This window comes from Zalophus californianus, chromosome 3 (genome assembly GCF_009762305.2).
Source record: "Zalophus californianus isolate mZalCal1 chromosome 3, mZalCal1.pri.v2, whole genome shotgun sequence".
In the NCBI taxonomy this organism is placed as follows: Eukaryota; Metazoa; Chordata; class Mammalia; order Carnivora; family Otariidae; genus Zalophus; species Zalophus californianus.
This window is the reverse complement of record NC_045597.1, coordinates 132,031,012-132,044,041: the sequence shown is the minus strand read 5'-3', so window position 1 is coordinate 132,044,041 and position 13,030 is coordinate 132,031,012. Positions and strand designations below refer to the sequence as shown.

Below are 13,030 nucleotides of genomic sequence, written 5' to 3'. Positions count from 1 at the left end.
TGAAGTGATGTTTGGATTTCCCGTTATAATTTTTTTGTGTGATTATGTTATGGTCTTAAAAACAAAACCTTTCTTTGGCCACTGCATCTGGGTATTGCCACATCATGTGATGTGAAGAAATTATGAAGGTCAGTGTCAACCTGGTATTCTCAATTCAGTGAAATTGACAGGGTTTTGGATAATTTGAATTATATGAGTTTTGCTATAGATTGGTGTTAAAAAACTTACATTATCAACAACCTGAACAGTGTGTATATTTAACCTTGTATAAAGCTTTAGTGCCTTAAAAGGTACAGCTGGGGGTTTGACAAATATTACAGTAAAATGGAAGCTTTCTGAAAGTTAGTTTTCAGAACTACTCAGTTTTCCAGAATAGCTCTCTCTTCAGAAGTGTTTGGGGAATAACGTAATAAGGACCCCTCTTTGGAGCATAAAAGTAGCCACCAAATACTAAACATCAATACACAGTTAACGAAGGTGAACTATTCACGTTAACAGCCCCACCTTTGTTTGGATTGGTAATTTCACTCTGTTAGGTATTAAGGCCCACGCTGATGTGTTAGGTTACTGTTGATTATTATCTGTGGGTTATCAATTGTTGTGTAATGAATCACCCCAAAACTTAGTGGCTTACTTCAGCAACAGTCATTTTATTATTGTCTCTTATGGTTCTGGGATATGACTGGGCTTAATTAGGCAGATCTTGCTTTGTTTCTGTGGCGCAGTTGAAGCTGTGAGTGCCTGGTGGCTTTCTGAGGCTTGCCCGTTCACATGGCTGGAGGCGATTGACGGTGACTACCGTCCAGGACCTCAGCTATCTAAGTCCCCCCACATGGGCTCCCCACGTGGTCTCCTTTCTTCATAGCGTGGTGCCTGGGTTCCAAGAGTGAACTTCCCATGTAGACCAGGCGGAAATCCTATGGCCTTTTGTGACCTAGCTTTGGAAGCCATGTACCATCAATTTTTCTGTGGTTACAGGCTAACCCAGGTTCAGGGGGGAGGGGATATAGGCTCTACCCATCAAGGGGATGAGTGTCAATGGTACATTGTAAAAAGAGCATGATGTGAGATGGGAAATCTTGTGATCCTGCTGGAAAACACTATCTGTGCAGTCACTTTTTCAGTAAAAGGCAATAATAGGAAAAGGAGACAAAAACGAAGAGAAAGAGAAGAAAAGAAATAAGAAGGAAAAGAAGACCAGGGGTGGGTAAGACAGTGGAACAGTGAGCAGTGACAGCAAAGAAATGAGAGCAGGAGATAAAGGCCGACACACCAGGTCAGATGGAGGTTCGGGGGAGGCAGGACAGACAGCTCCCGGGGAACTAGGCGTCCCTGACACTTACTGGGCCCACAGCCATAGGAGCTACGTCGGAGGGCGCGTCCTTGTCAGCATCTGGGGCGGGAAAACAAGGCCAGTCGTGTTCAGCAGGGGCAGACAGCAGAGCCGCTCCCTAGTTGCCCCAGTAAGCTGGCTAGGATAGCATATGGTAAAATACAGGAGGTGTAATATCAAAATCACCTGGTGATCTCTAGTCTTTCTATAAGGGGAAGTAGAAGATACTAGTATAAAATGATTGTGCAGATCTCGAGTGAGAAATGGACACTTACATTGTCCTTTTTCACTCCCTCCTTCCCTTGCAACAAATATTTATTTTGATGATTAAGTATGTGCACTTGGGGCGCCTGGGTGGCTCAGTCGGTTAAGCGTCCGGCTCTTGATTTGGGCTCAGGTCATGATCTCAGGGTTGTGAGATGGAACTCTGTGCTGGGCGTGGAGCCTGCTTAAGGGTCTCTCTCTCTCCCTCTGCCCCTCCCCACCTCCTTCCTTACCACCCCCCCCCCTGCTTGTGTGCATGCACATTCTCTCTCTTTTTCTCTAAAAAATAAAAATAAAAAAAATCAAATCAAATATGTGTTTGATTAAAAAAAGTCAAATATTTATTGGGTGCTTACAGTATGCTAGGCATATTCTACGTTGGAGTGTTTTACTAAAGAAGAATAAAGAAGTAAATCTAGTAATTAATACTGTTTTTTTGTTTTGTTTTTTAAAGATTTATTTTGAGAGAGAGAAAGAGAGAGTGGTGGGGAGGGGCACAGGGAGAGGGAGAATCTTAAGCAGACTCCCCGCTGAGTGCAGAGTCCAGTGCAGGGCTTGCTCTCATGACCATAAGATCATGACCTGAGCCAAAATCAAGAGTCAGAGGCATAACCAGTTGAAGCACCTAGTTGCCCCACTTAGTACTGTTTTGCACAATTGTTTCATTTACTCTATATGTATTCTGAGAAAGTGTTAGTGTCAGCTTGCTCTGAGGCCTCTGGGAAATACTTAGCTTCCACGAGACTCCATTTTTCAGACTCTCTAATACCTATTTGCCTAGCTCTTGTCGGTATTGGAGACATGTTTGTAAAATGAAAATCACACAAGGAAGCACTTAATAAAAGCTAAATTTTAGTACTATTATAGAATGTGATTCAGTCAGATGTTCTTTTTTTTTTTTTAAATTTTATTTATTTATTTGAGAGAGACAGCGAGAAGAGAGCACGAGTGGGAAGGAGGGGGAGAAGCAGACTCCCTGCTGAGCAGGGAGCCCGATGCTGGGCTCCATCCCAGGACCCTGAGATCATGACCTGAGCCGAAGGCAGATGCTTAACCAACTAAGCCACCCAGGCGCCCTGAGTCAGATGTTCTAAAGCAAAATCACATGACATACTGGTATACACTCACGTATTTAGTGATTGTGTGCGTTCATTCATCCACTAATCTTGGCTGAACACTTGGAATGTGCCAGTTAGCATACCGGGCTCTGGGATTCAGTGAGGAACAAGGAATGATGCAGTTAGGACTCTGGCATTTTCAAAGCTGTCGTCTCTGAGCGTAGTATGTTGCCCGAAGAGTTTCAGAGCACCGGTGATAATGGTCTGCTTGGTGGCCCTTGTCAGCTCTGACCCAGGCTGCTGTTGGGAGCTGTAGTTTAGTGGGACAAGAACACACAGTAGCATGTGGTAAGAAAAGGTTCTAGAATAGTAAGTTAGTAATCTTGTTCTTTTCTCTACCCTGTGGTATTTTGGGCACCATTATATCTCTTGCAAGATTTTTTTCCTGTGCTCACTGATTTGACATATATATATTTATAAGAGTATAATTCAGAATATAAATATGGAAAAGGTCTCATGAGGAAGTTTATCTTTATCTCAGACATTATATCATTAATACTTTAAATCTCATTTTAACGTTGTAGCCTGGGTGCCACATCTTTCTTCCTGTATGGAGACCTTAGAGAAAAATTGTGGCCTGATGCCATCTTCATCCATTTATTATCGGTGTTCATAATGATGATCTCAGATATCCAAAAATAGTTATATTAGGCCACATAGTTCTAAGGAAATAGGTAAGTCGGACAAAAGGTTTAAACTTCACACATCTGGATGTAGTCCACAGTGGTTCATTCTCTGAGAGCTCTTGAAGCTGAGGACATACCCACTTTTTGTTTTTTCTAGAGTAGAATTCAGTACAAACCAGCATCTTTGAGCACATGCTAAGTTTTGGGCAGTGGGCTAAAAGTTCTATTCACATTATGTCATTTGTCCTTGTAATAGGCTGACCCCGTAGGTATCAGGGTGACAGGTGATGAGACTGAGACGTGGAATCGGTAATGACATCCACTGAGTGGTCAGGTTGGAACTTGGGTCACCTCTGTCTGATGCAAAAGCCCTTTTGTTGGTAACTGTTACGTTGTAGGGTCACCTAGTGGAAGGAGTCTCGCCTCCGTCCTTGTTCTTTTCTTAATTTCCTAAATTTTCAATGATAAATGTGAATCGATTTTATATTCCAAAAATCTCAACCATACAGTTTCAGACATGTGTTATAATACAGTTAGATTAAAAAACATATCTTTTTGGGTATGGTGTGAAAAATAGAAAACTACCTGACCCTGACCTATAAAACCCCATATTTAGCAATTAAATAGATATTAATAAATTAATGCTTAAAATACAATGGACATGTATTAAGGTTTCTGCTTCAGTTATTTTTCTTGAGAAAGTAACACCTATTGACGTAAGATCTTTAATCTCAGATTCTAAATTGATTTTGTTTCATTATGAACATGATCAGTGAATTGTCTTTTGACAGGGACAAAGAAAACATACCCTTCGTCTTTGTAGGCATTTCATGTTTATAGAAAGGTGATTTTTGAGGAAGTTTGGTGACTGACGGAAGAGCGCTACCGTGAGTGGCTAGTAAACTCAGTAAAGGTTTCTGATGATAGTGGGGATTTGAGCATTTTTCTCCTCTTTTTTCTCTTATTTCAGGACCATAGTTTGGTTTCAGGAACAGTTATCAGTACAGTAGAAGACAAATTAATTTAGGTAACTAAATCAGCTAATTTTAGGCTGTTTCTTTAGTTGCCCCCCAACCCCCCCCCCCCCCCAACCCCGGACACCTACTCCTGAAAGCGCCTTCCTTTTTGGCATTGAGCTTGATCCCAGAGATCCCTCGGAAGTTTTGCCTCGGTGGGTCTTGAGCAGGGCCTGGAAATTTAGCAAATGACCTAGGTAAAGGTTTATGATCGGGCATCTTTCTGGGCTAGAGTTTAAAGCCTGCATGAAGAGAACTAGTAGGGAATGAGATTTTTTTTTTTTTTTTAAGATTTTATTTATTTGACACAGAGAGCATAAGCAGGGGGAGCGGCAGGCAGAGGGGGAGGGAGAAGCAGGCTCCCCACTGAGCAGGGAGCCCGATATGGGACTTGATCCCAGGACCCTGGGATCATGACTTGAGCTGAAGACAGATGCTTAACCAACTGAGCCATCCAGGCGCCCCTAGGGAATGGATCTCAAAGCTGGATTAAATCCAGGACATGAAGAGCCTTAGATCATAAGCCATGGGTTTGGGACATGGTGCTGTAAGCTACAGGGAGCCAGTGATGGGTACTGTGTGAGCAGGGAAGCCACTGGAAAAGTTGGGTTGCAAATTGTGGAGAGTAGGGGGCAGTCTGAAGGAGGAGACATGGGCTGGCAGAGCTGTTAAAGACATCTAGGCATGGGGTCATGAGAGTCTGAACTAGAACAGTGGCAGAGGTATAGGGAGGAAAGAACACAAGTAAGGACTGTTGAAGGGCTAGGCTTGAAAGAACCCGGTAAGTGACTGGATGTGGAAGGGAAAGGCACAGAGGGAGGCAGCAGAAAGCGTTTAAGGCTGTAGGGACAGGAGGATGGTTGTGGGGGTCCCTTCAGGGTGGAAGATAGATGCCAAGTTCTTTGGCATCTATTTGAGTTTGAAGTTCCACTGGGACCGCCATTTGAAAGCATCCTGTTGACTGAAGGAAACGTGTAGCTCAGATGGACTGACTGAAGGGAGCTCTGTGTAGCAGTTTTCTCCATGGGGGTGGTTGTGGACACCATGTGACTGGATATGATTGCCAAGGAGGACATTGCAGAGAGGATAGGGAAGTCCTGAGGGAACAGTGGTGGGCCAGATAGAGGATGGAGAGAGCTGTTAGAAGAGAAGAAGAAAGTTGCTGTCACAGGAACCGGGACGGTGGAGGTGGCCAGCAGTTCTGAATTCCGCAGAGAATAAGGACAGTGAGGGCTTACAAAAGGACATCGGATTTAGCTTAGTTTTAATAGTAAGGGGAGAAGCTGGACAGTCAGATTTAATGAGTAAAGAGATGATGAGGACGTACAAATGGATAATTTTTCAGAGTTTGATGGTAAAGGACAGGAAGAGCTTTCATAGCTCGGGATGTGAGAAGATTTTTGAGGTCAGTGGAGACGTGTATATTCAAAAGCTCAGTGTGGAAGAAGAAAAAGAGGAGTGAGGTAGGCACGTCACAGCGGATTCTGGAAGGCGTGGTTCACCAAGATGCTTACTTGTTGGTGGACCCGTGCTTTTCATGTATCAAGTCCCAGGACTGTGGTAGGGCTACAGAGAAGAGACTCATTTTTTTCTATGAGTAGCCCAAGAGAGGAATGAAAGTTGACAGGATAGATTTGAGCCTGGATGACTTGGGGGTGGAGGCCCCAGAGACGAGGAGAGAACTTGGTCAGGAGACAATAATCAAACAGGAAATACTGTGATGAAACAGTATGCAGAGCACTGGGGCAGGTAGAGGAGGGCAGAGGGTGAGGTGGACAAGGGCTCCATCAAGGACATGGTGCTTTAGTTGTCCTGTGTGGGATATGTGGCAATCTTCCTCCTTGTCCAGAAAGCAAGGGTGCTTAGCTTGACTCGGGGGACCCAGCATGGGCAAATACTTGGAAATGTATTGGAAGAGCAGTTGTTTGTATGATTGAAGTAGAGAGACGGTATTCAGAGGTGAGGCTAGAGGGGTGGGCAGGACCCCGAACAAAAAATGTCTTGTGTCCTGATGAGGAGTTTAGCTTTTTAAGGTTTTTTTGTTTCTGTTTTTGTTTTCCTGAAAGCTGGAACTGTGATAAGAATTTAAGGAGAGATGTGCAGTGATTTAGTTTGCTTTTAGACTGGTCACCTTGGCAGAAGTGTGGTTTAGAGGACAAGACTGGATACAGCATCCGTGGGTCGGCGGACCTTCAGCGCAGGTGAGGATGGGTAGGGGCTTTAGGTAGGGCAGCTGGAGAACAGGTAGAAGAGCTATTTAGGAAGCAGAGTTGACATGACCTAGTTTTTGAAAGATTTCTTTGGGGATGGGAGGTTGAGGGGATAGTGAGGGATAGGAAGGTTTTGGGAAAAGCTGAGGTTGACCTGCCTTCTGACGTAGAGACTATTTGGAAGGTGGGAAGAGACATTTACTGGGGCGGATACTGAATGATTTGAATGTGTTGATCTTGAGGCACTCGTGGGACTCCTCAGCTCAAATGGAGATGTAGAGTAGACCAGTGTCCTTGTCTGCAAATCACAGGAGGGTGTGGCCCAGAGGGAGAAACACGGATGTCCTCAGCACAGGAAACCAGTGTGTGCACAAGACATCTTAGGAGTGTGTAGGCTACACGTACGTAGCCTCTTGACTCAAAAACTGATGTTTAATTTTCCGAATTTTCTGGGTGCCTTCTGCCTTTTAGTTCTATCTACAAATTAACCATTGGATTCTTGCTGGGATGAGGCAGAAAACGGTTAAAAAAAAAAAAAAGATGGTACTCAAATATACTGAGTTTTCTACTGATTAGAAGATGTGATGAGATTAGTTCCTCAGAAGAGGATCAGATTCCTCAGGGAGACTTGAATTACTTGTGAAACTCATTTATGTGTCTACACTTGCTCTCCCCTGTCTCTTACCAAGGACTCGGAAGCTTTGAGGTTAAAAAAAAAAAATAACCCCATGAGAATATACAACTGTTTTATTTCTTGGTTTCGTTTTGGAAACAGTGGTTGATACTGTCTTTGTTTGGAAACTACATGATTAGAATATATAATTTTTCAGAATCTTTTACAGGGAAATCTCTGTTACGTATTTTGCTGCTCTGGCAATCTCTTTTTAGTACTAAATGAACTAACAAAAATAGAATTTATGGCCCTGTTCAGTATGGAATGGAAGCAGAGTCGAGTCATTTCCCCAGAAATAAAACTCCTGTCTGGGGCGTTTCTACACTGGGCCCTTCATCATAGCTTTTATTTATTACTGAGAATTAATTTTCCCAGTGGTGTAAAGGACATGAGTGTTATCCCCATGGAGGTGGTGTTTCCTGGGAGGAATGGGAAAATAATGAAGCTCTTAACACTGTCTTTAGTTGAAAAAGCAGCATCTAGAGAGAGCTTGCCGTGGTGGGTATGATGGCCAGCTTCAACGGACCCTAATAAGAATGGTCATAGATTGAAGAGTGTGGGCTCCTTGTGGATCTTGTTTAGATCCTGTTTTGGATAAACAAACGCAAAAGGCATTTTTCTTTTTTTTTTTTTGCGACAAGATTGAACGTAGGACAAGATTGAACATAGACTGATAACTAAATTCTACTAAGGAATTATTGATGATTTTGTTGTTTGTGAAAATGAAACCGTGATCACGTTTTAAAATGTCCTTATATATGAGGTGGTGTGCCGCAGCAGTTAGCAGTTACAGGTAAAATGAGAGGATGGCTCAGAGTTGCCTGAAAAATACTAGGGCAACAAGAGTAGGTGTATAAAGGTGAGATCGCAATGGCAGAATGTTGATAATCATCGAAGGTGGGTAAATAAGGTTCATTTTACTATGCTCACCTTACCTACACGGATGAACAGTTCCATTAAAATAAAGCCTTAGCAAAAGTAAATATAGTAGAATGTAGTAGCCCAGAACAGGACAGAGTCGAAGGTCTGTTTCTCACCTGTTTCTGATCCTTCTGTGGCATGCATGCCTCTGTTTCTGCACGGAGGGTGATAATCTTCCCGCCTTCCTGGCCCATGAATCAAGGAATACAGCACCGCAGCTCGATCGTGTCTCTGTGGCTATAACGCTGTGGCACCCAGGGTGTGGGCAGTAGTCTGGGCAGTTCCTCTCTCATCCTCCTCAGAGGCTTGAGCCTCCCGTGGAGATGACCATGCAGGGGATTCCTTGTGTCCACCCATTTTTGAAACTTTTGAATAGGTGAGACTTGGGATGACAGCTTGGGTTAGAATGATCTATAAAAAGTGATGGAGGTGGGGCACCTGGGTGGCTCAGTCAGTTAAGCGTCTGCCTTTGGCTCAGGTCATGATCTCAGGGTCCTGGGATCAAGCCCCCTGTTGGGCTCCTTGCTCCAACCCCTGTTGGAGTCTGCTTCTCCTTCTCCTTGCCGCTCATGCTCTCTCTTTCTCTCTCTCTCTCAAATAAATACAAATAAAATCTTTTAAAAAAATAAATAAAAACATAAAAAGAGATGGAATGGGAGAGTAGAAATTTAAATATGAGGCATGTTTCTGCACAGAGACCTTATAATGCAATCATTGGCTCTTCTTATCAGGGCAAACTTGTGCTGGAATCAGACCCTTTACTCTTTCAAACCCAAGCGTAAGTCAGTTTTGTGTGTGTTTTTTCCAGCTAAACTCCATCTGAAGTCTCTGCCCCTTGCAGACAGCGGGATAGCAAAATGAGTTGGTTACAAAGGAAATGTGATTTCCCCGAACCAACATGGACTTTGCTTCTTTGAATTATTCCCAGCATGGTAGGATATTAACAGGTCGTCTCAGAGGCAGATGGGCCCGTCCATTTTGATCATCAGCTTTGGTGTTACTTGGCATTCGGAACTATGACTTCCCTCTCAGGATTTTCAGATGCTTAGAGGATGGCCCAGAGTTTTCTTGACACCAGCTGTTGCTTTGTTTAAGGAGGTAGAATAAAGTAGGCCCTTTAGCCTCCCTATGCGCTGTCACCCGTGCCACCACAAAGACAGGGGCCATGATGGCAAAGGGTAGTAGTTGTCTGAGGACATGAAAGAAGTGCCTGGAGTTGCTGGTTGAAGTATCTTGGCCCAGAACTCCCCTGTGTCTTTATGTTCCAGCCTAGGATTATTTATTTATCCAGCTAACACTGCTCACGGGTCTGTTATGCACTAGTAGTCTGCATTAGGTGCTGGTTCACAGAGCAAGGCTTTTTGTCCAGTGCTGCAAACTCCAGTTACATTCTGGATCTAGAGATTACCCAGACATGAGGCGTGTAAAGGGCTTCAGGAGGTCCTAGGGTCTTAACTTGCCTTTACCCTCATTTCCCTTCTGCAACGGTATGATGCTGTGTCTCCAGCCCCTGCCATCCCTCTCCACGGGGAACGGTTGGAGAAGGTTGGGGAGAAGTTCTCACCTGGTTACAAGGTTTGCTTTGGCAAAGCTCTTCTTTTCAGCAGAAAAATGTTTTTATTCATTCGGCATATATATACTTGGTACCTACTACATACAAGGTACTCTAAATAGAAATATAAAGACTCAGAACAGATTTAACAGTGTGTTACCCCCCAGGGCACGTGCTATCCCAGCTCCAAATTTCCTTACGGGCTGGAACATTTTCTTAGTATCTTTGGAATTTTGTAGCAAAGACCAGATGAAGAAAAACAACAGAATCCATTATTCTGTAGACATAACATGGAAGAACACAAACTCACCCACCTGGAAAAGAGAAATGTAAAGACAGGGCGTTAATAAGCACAAACTCCTATCATTAGATTTCCTACATGTAAAAAAAAAATGCGATGATCGGTTCACTGACAAGACCAATTGTTTCTTGTAATGGTGAGTCTTCATTTGTTGCATAGAAATCGAATATTAAAAATGTTGGAAATCTTACATTGTCACATTTATTGTAATAAATGCAGGTGAATGTAAATTGATGTTCTTCTTCTGACCCCATTGTCACGTCAGAGTTTCAGGAGGTTTTTTTTCTTCTTCTATTTTTTTAAATTTGTTAAGCAACTCATCTTTTCATCACTCCCTCCCATCCTGGAAAAGTCACAATCTTTGAACATTGTTTAGAAGTAGAAAGTAGTTACTTTTATACACTGCAATGTTGTTTGAAATTCCTTAAAGCGGTATGGACATCTTTCATTTTTAAATTTTTTTTTTGACTGACAGCATCACACATAATAATGATAAAAATTCAACTGATGGAAAAGGATATACCGGGTGACCGGCAGAGAGGAAATGTATCTTCTTCGCTGCTGATAGTCCTTTAGCAAAGTATTCTTGGCCTCTCTCTGCCCAGTGACTTACCTGATTGGTGAGTTTGGAGGGAGACATCAGCTGTGTGGCCCAGCCTCTTCCCCTCCCTTTCTTCTGGCACTGGTCTGCTCACAGAGAGAGGTGCTCAGTCAGGTCACTGCGGCCCTGCTGTGTGAGGGAATGTGCCGGGCAGCCTTGCTGAGGACCGGATAAGGTTAGTCTTGTCTGAATCCAGGGTCAGTATGGTAAAGAGGGTGGCTGGCTCAATGTTGATGCCACATTCTCAGATAACACCTTTATAAAGAAGAAGGACAATGTTTTGACCTCTGTGTACTTACTGGTCTTATTTCTAAGTTACTTCAGAACTAGAGAGGGGGAGAGGGATTTGGGGTTCCTTAAAGTGTACAACTTAGTGAAAAAGAAGTTCCCCCTCTCAGCCTAGAAGCCATCACTAAGTCCTGTAAACTCAGAAATGCTCTGTGCATATACAAATGTACCTAGAAATGTGTATGTGTACCTCGCTTACTTTTTTTTCTAAATCTTTTAAAAAAGATTTTCTTTATATATTTATTTTAGAATGAGAGAGAGAGAGAGAGCGCGCGTGAGCAGCGGGAGGAGCAGAGGGAGAGGGACAAGCAGACTACCCGCTGAGCACAGACCCAGTGTGGGGCTCGATCCCACCACCCTGAGATCATGACCTGAGCCGGAACCAAGAGTCGGACGCTCACCGACTGAGCCACCCAGATGCCCCTGTACCGTCCTTACTTTTATGTTAAACAGTGAGGAACAGTTTTGGTTCCCTGCTAGCTTTTTCCACTTCATATATTTTGATGATCTATTTGATGCTTATTATTAGCTGCATACTATTCCATAAAATGGATGTTGTATTGATCTTACAACCAAAAAGAATAAACACGATTCCGTTTGAGCTTCGTGCTGTGATGAACTGAAACTGTAAGGCTCTGCTGCCAAGAGGGATAGCAGCTGTGTGCCATGCTTTCAGTGTCGATGGAAGAGCCATATTATGAATCTCAGGGTGACGAGACTTGGCTTTCGGTAATGGAGAGCACACTGCAGATCTATGTAGGGACCTGCTTTTTCAGAGAACCTGTTGCTGACATTGAACTGGGAATTATAAGCTGAGTAATAGCTAAACATATCTTTAGGGCAGTTAGTAATAGTTTTTATGAAGGAACTCTTTGGTACTGACATCTGAGTTATTCTCAAACGTTTGTGTGAATATGCATATTTTAAAAACCAGGAATCTGAGCGAAATTATAATATTACAAACATTCTCTGTATTACATGCTGCATAAGAGTTACTGAGTCTATAAAACTCAGTCTATTTGGGTATCTTCCATGGGTGGTCATTCCCTACGCAGATGTAGTTGTTGCCAGGACATTTCCAAGATGGTGGTGTTGGTTCTATTATTCAGAGTTAACCCGAAGGATGTTTAACCAGTAACTAAACCCTAATCTTTATGTTGGGTGTTTTTTTATAAGGTACGAATCTAGTCTGTATTAAGTTATTGGTAGTTCTTATCACCCTAGTTATTTTTCATTTTATTGTCCTTTTTTGTTCAACTTGTTATATTTCATCTGGAGACATTGACATATCCCCTTACCAAAAACCAGTGGATGCTGTGATTGGTTTTGCTGTCCTGCCGGCTAACTGATCTTTTATGTCTCAATACCGGTAAGCTGCTGGATTTAGTGGGTGTGTGAGTTAGGCTTCAATGAGAGAAACAGAACCGGGAGGAGATAAATAAAGAGATTTCGTGCGAGGACCTGGCTTTTCGTGACTGGGGGGGGCAGGTGAGGCATGCCAGATGTCTGTGGGGCAGGCCATTGGGAAGGGCAGGCCCCGAGTCTCAGGCCCGGCAGAAGCTGTTCCGGACAGTTGGAATTTCTTCTTCAGAGAAGCCTCAGCTCAGCTGGTAAGGCCTCTCCACGGATTGCATCCAGCCCACCTAGATTATTAAGGTGAATGTCCCTTGTTTGAAGTCAGTTATGGATTTTAATCAGAGCTGCTAAATGCCTTCACAGCTGTGCCTAGGTTAGCATTTGATTGACTAGCTGTGGACTGTAGCTGAGCCACGTGGGCACTTAAAACCGGCCCTGCCAGTGATTCTCTGTGGCTTGTTAGAATTCTTCTGCTTCCAGTGGTCAGTTAAGCACAGCCTGCCTGGAGCTACAGAGCTCCTGTCTCCTTCCCAGCCCTCCTGCAATTAAGTTAACTTTGTGACTTACTGCCATCTCCAGAGCAGCCTCGTTTCTGCTCCAGTGCCAGACATTTATTTTCTCTCTTTCTTCCCCCTTTTGGTTTTACATGAAGTGTGTTTTCTCATCTGTGTTATTTGTCTTACCAGGACAGAACATTCCCATTGTTTTCTTTATTAGCTAAAGTTACAGATCAGCTTGGCTCCCATTCCAGCAGGAGCTTTAATTCTCAAG

At 43.3% G+C, this 13,030-nt stretch overlaps 1 protein-coding gene across 3 annotated transcripts in view; it reads left to right on the top strand.

The window, feature by feature from the left end:
* STK39 (serine/threonine kinase 39) overlaps nucleotides 1-13,030 on the top strand; it is a 296,995-nt gene that overhangs the window by 147,137 nt on the left and 136,828 nt on the right. The gene's annotated exons all lie outside the window — the stretch shown is intronic.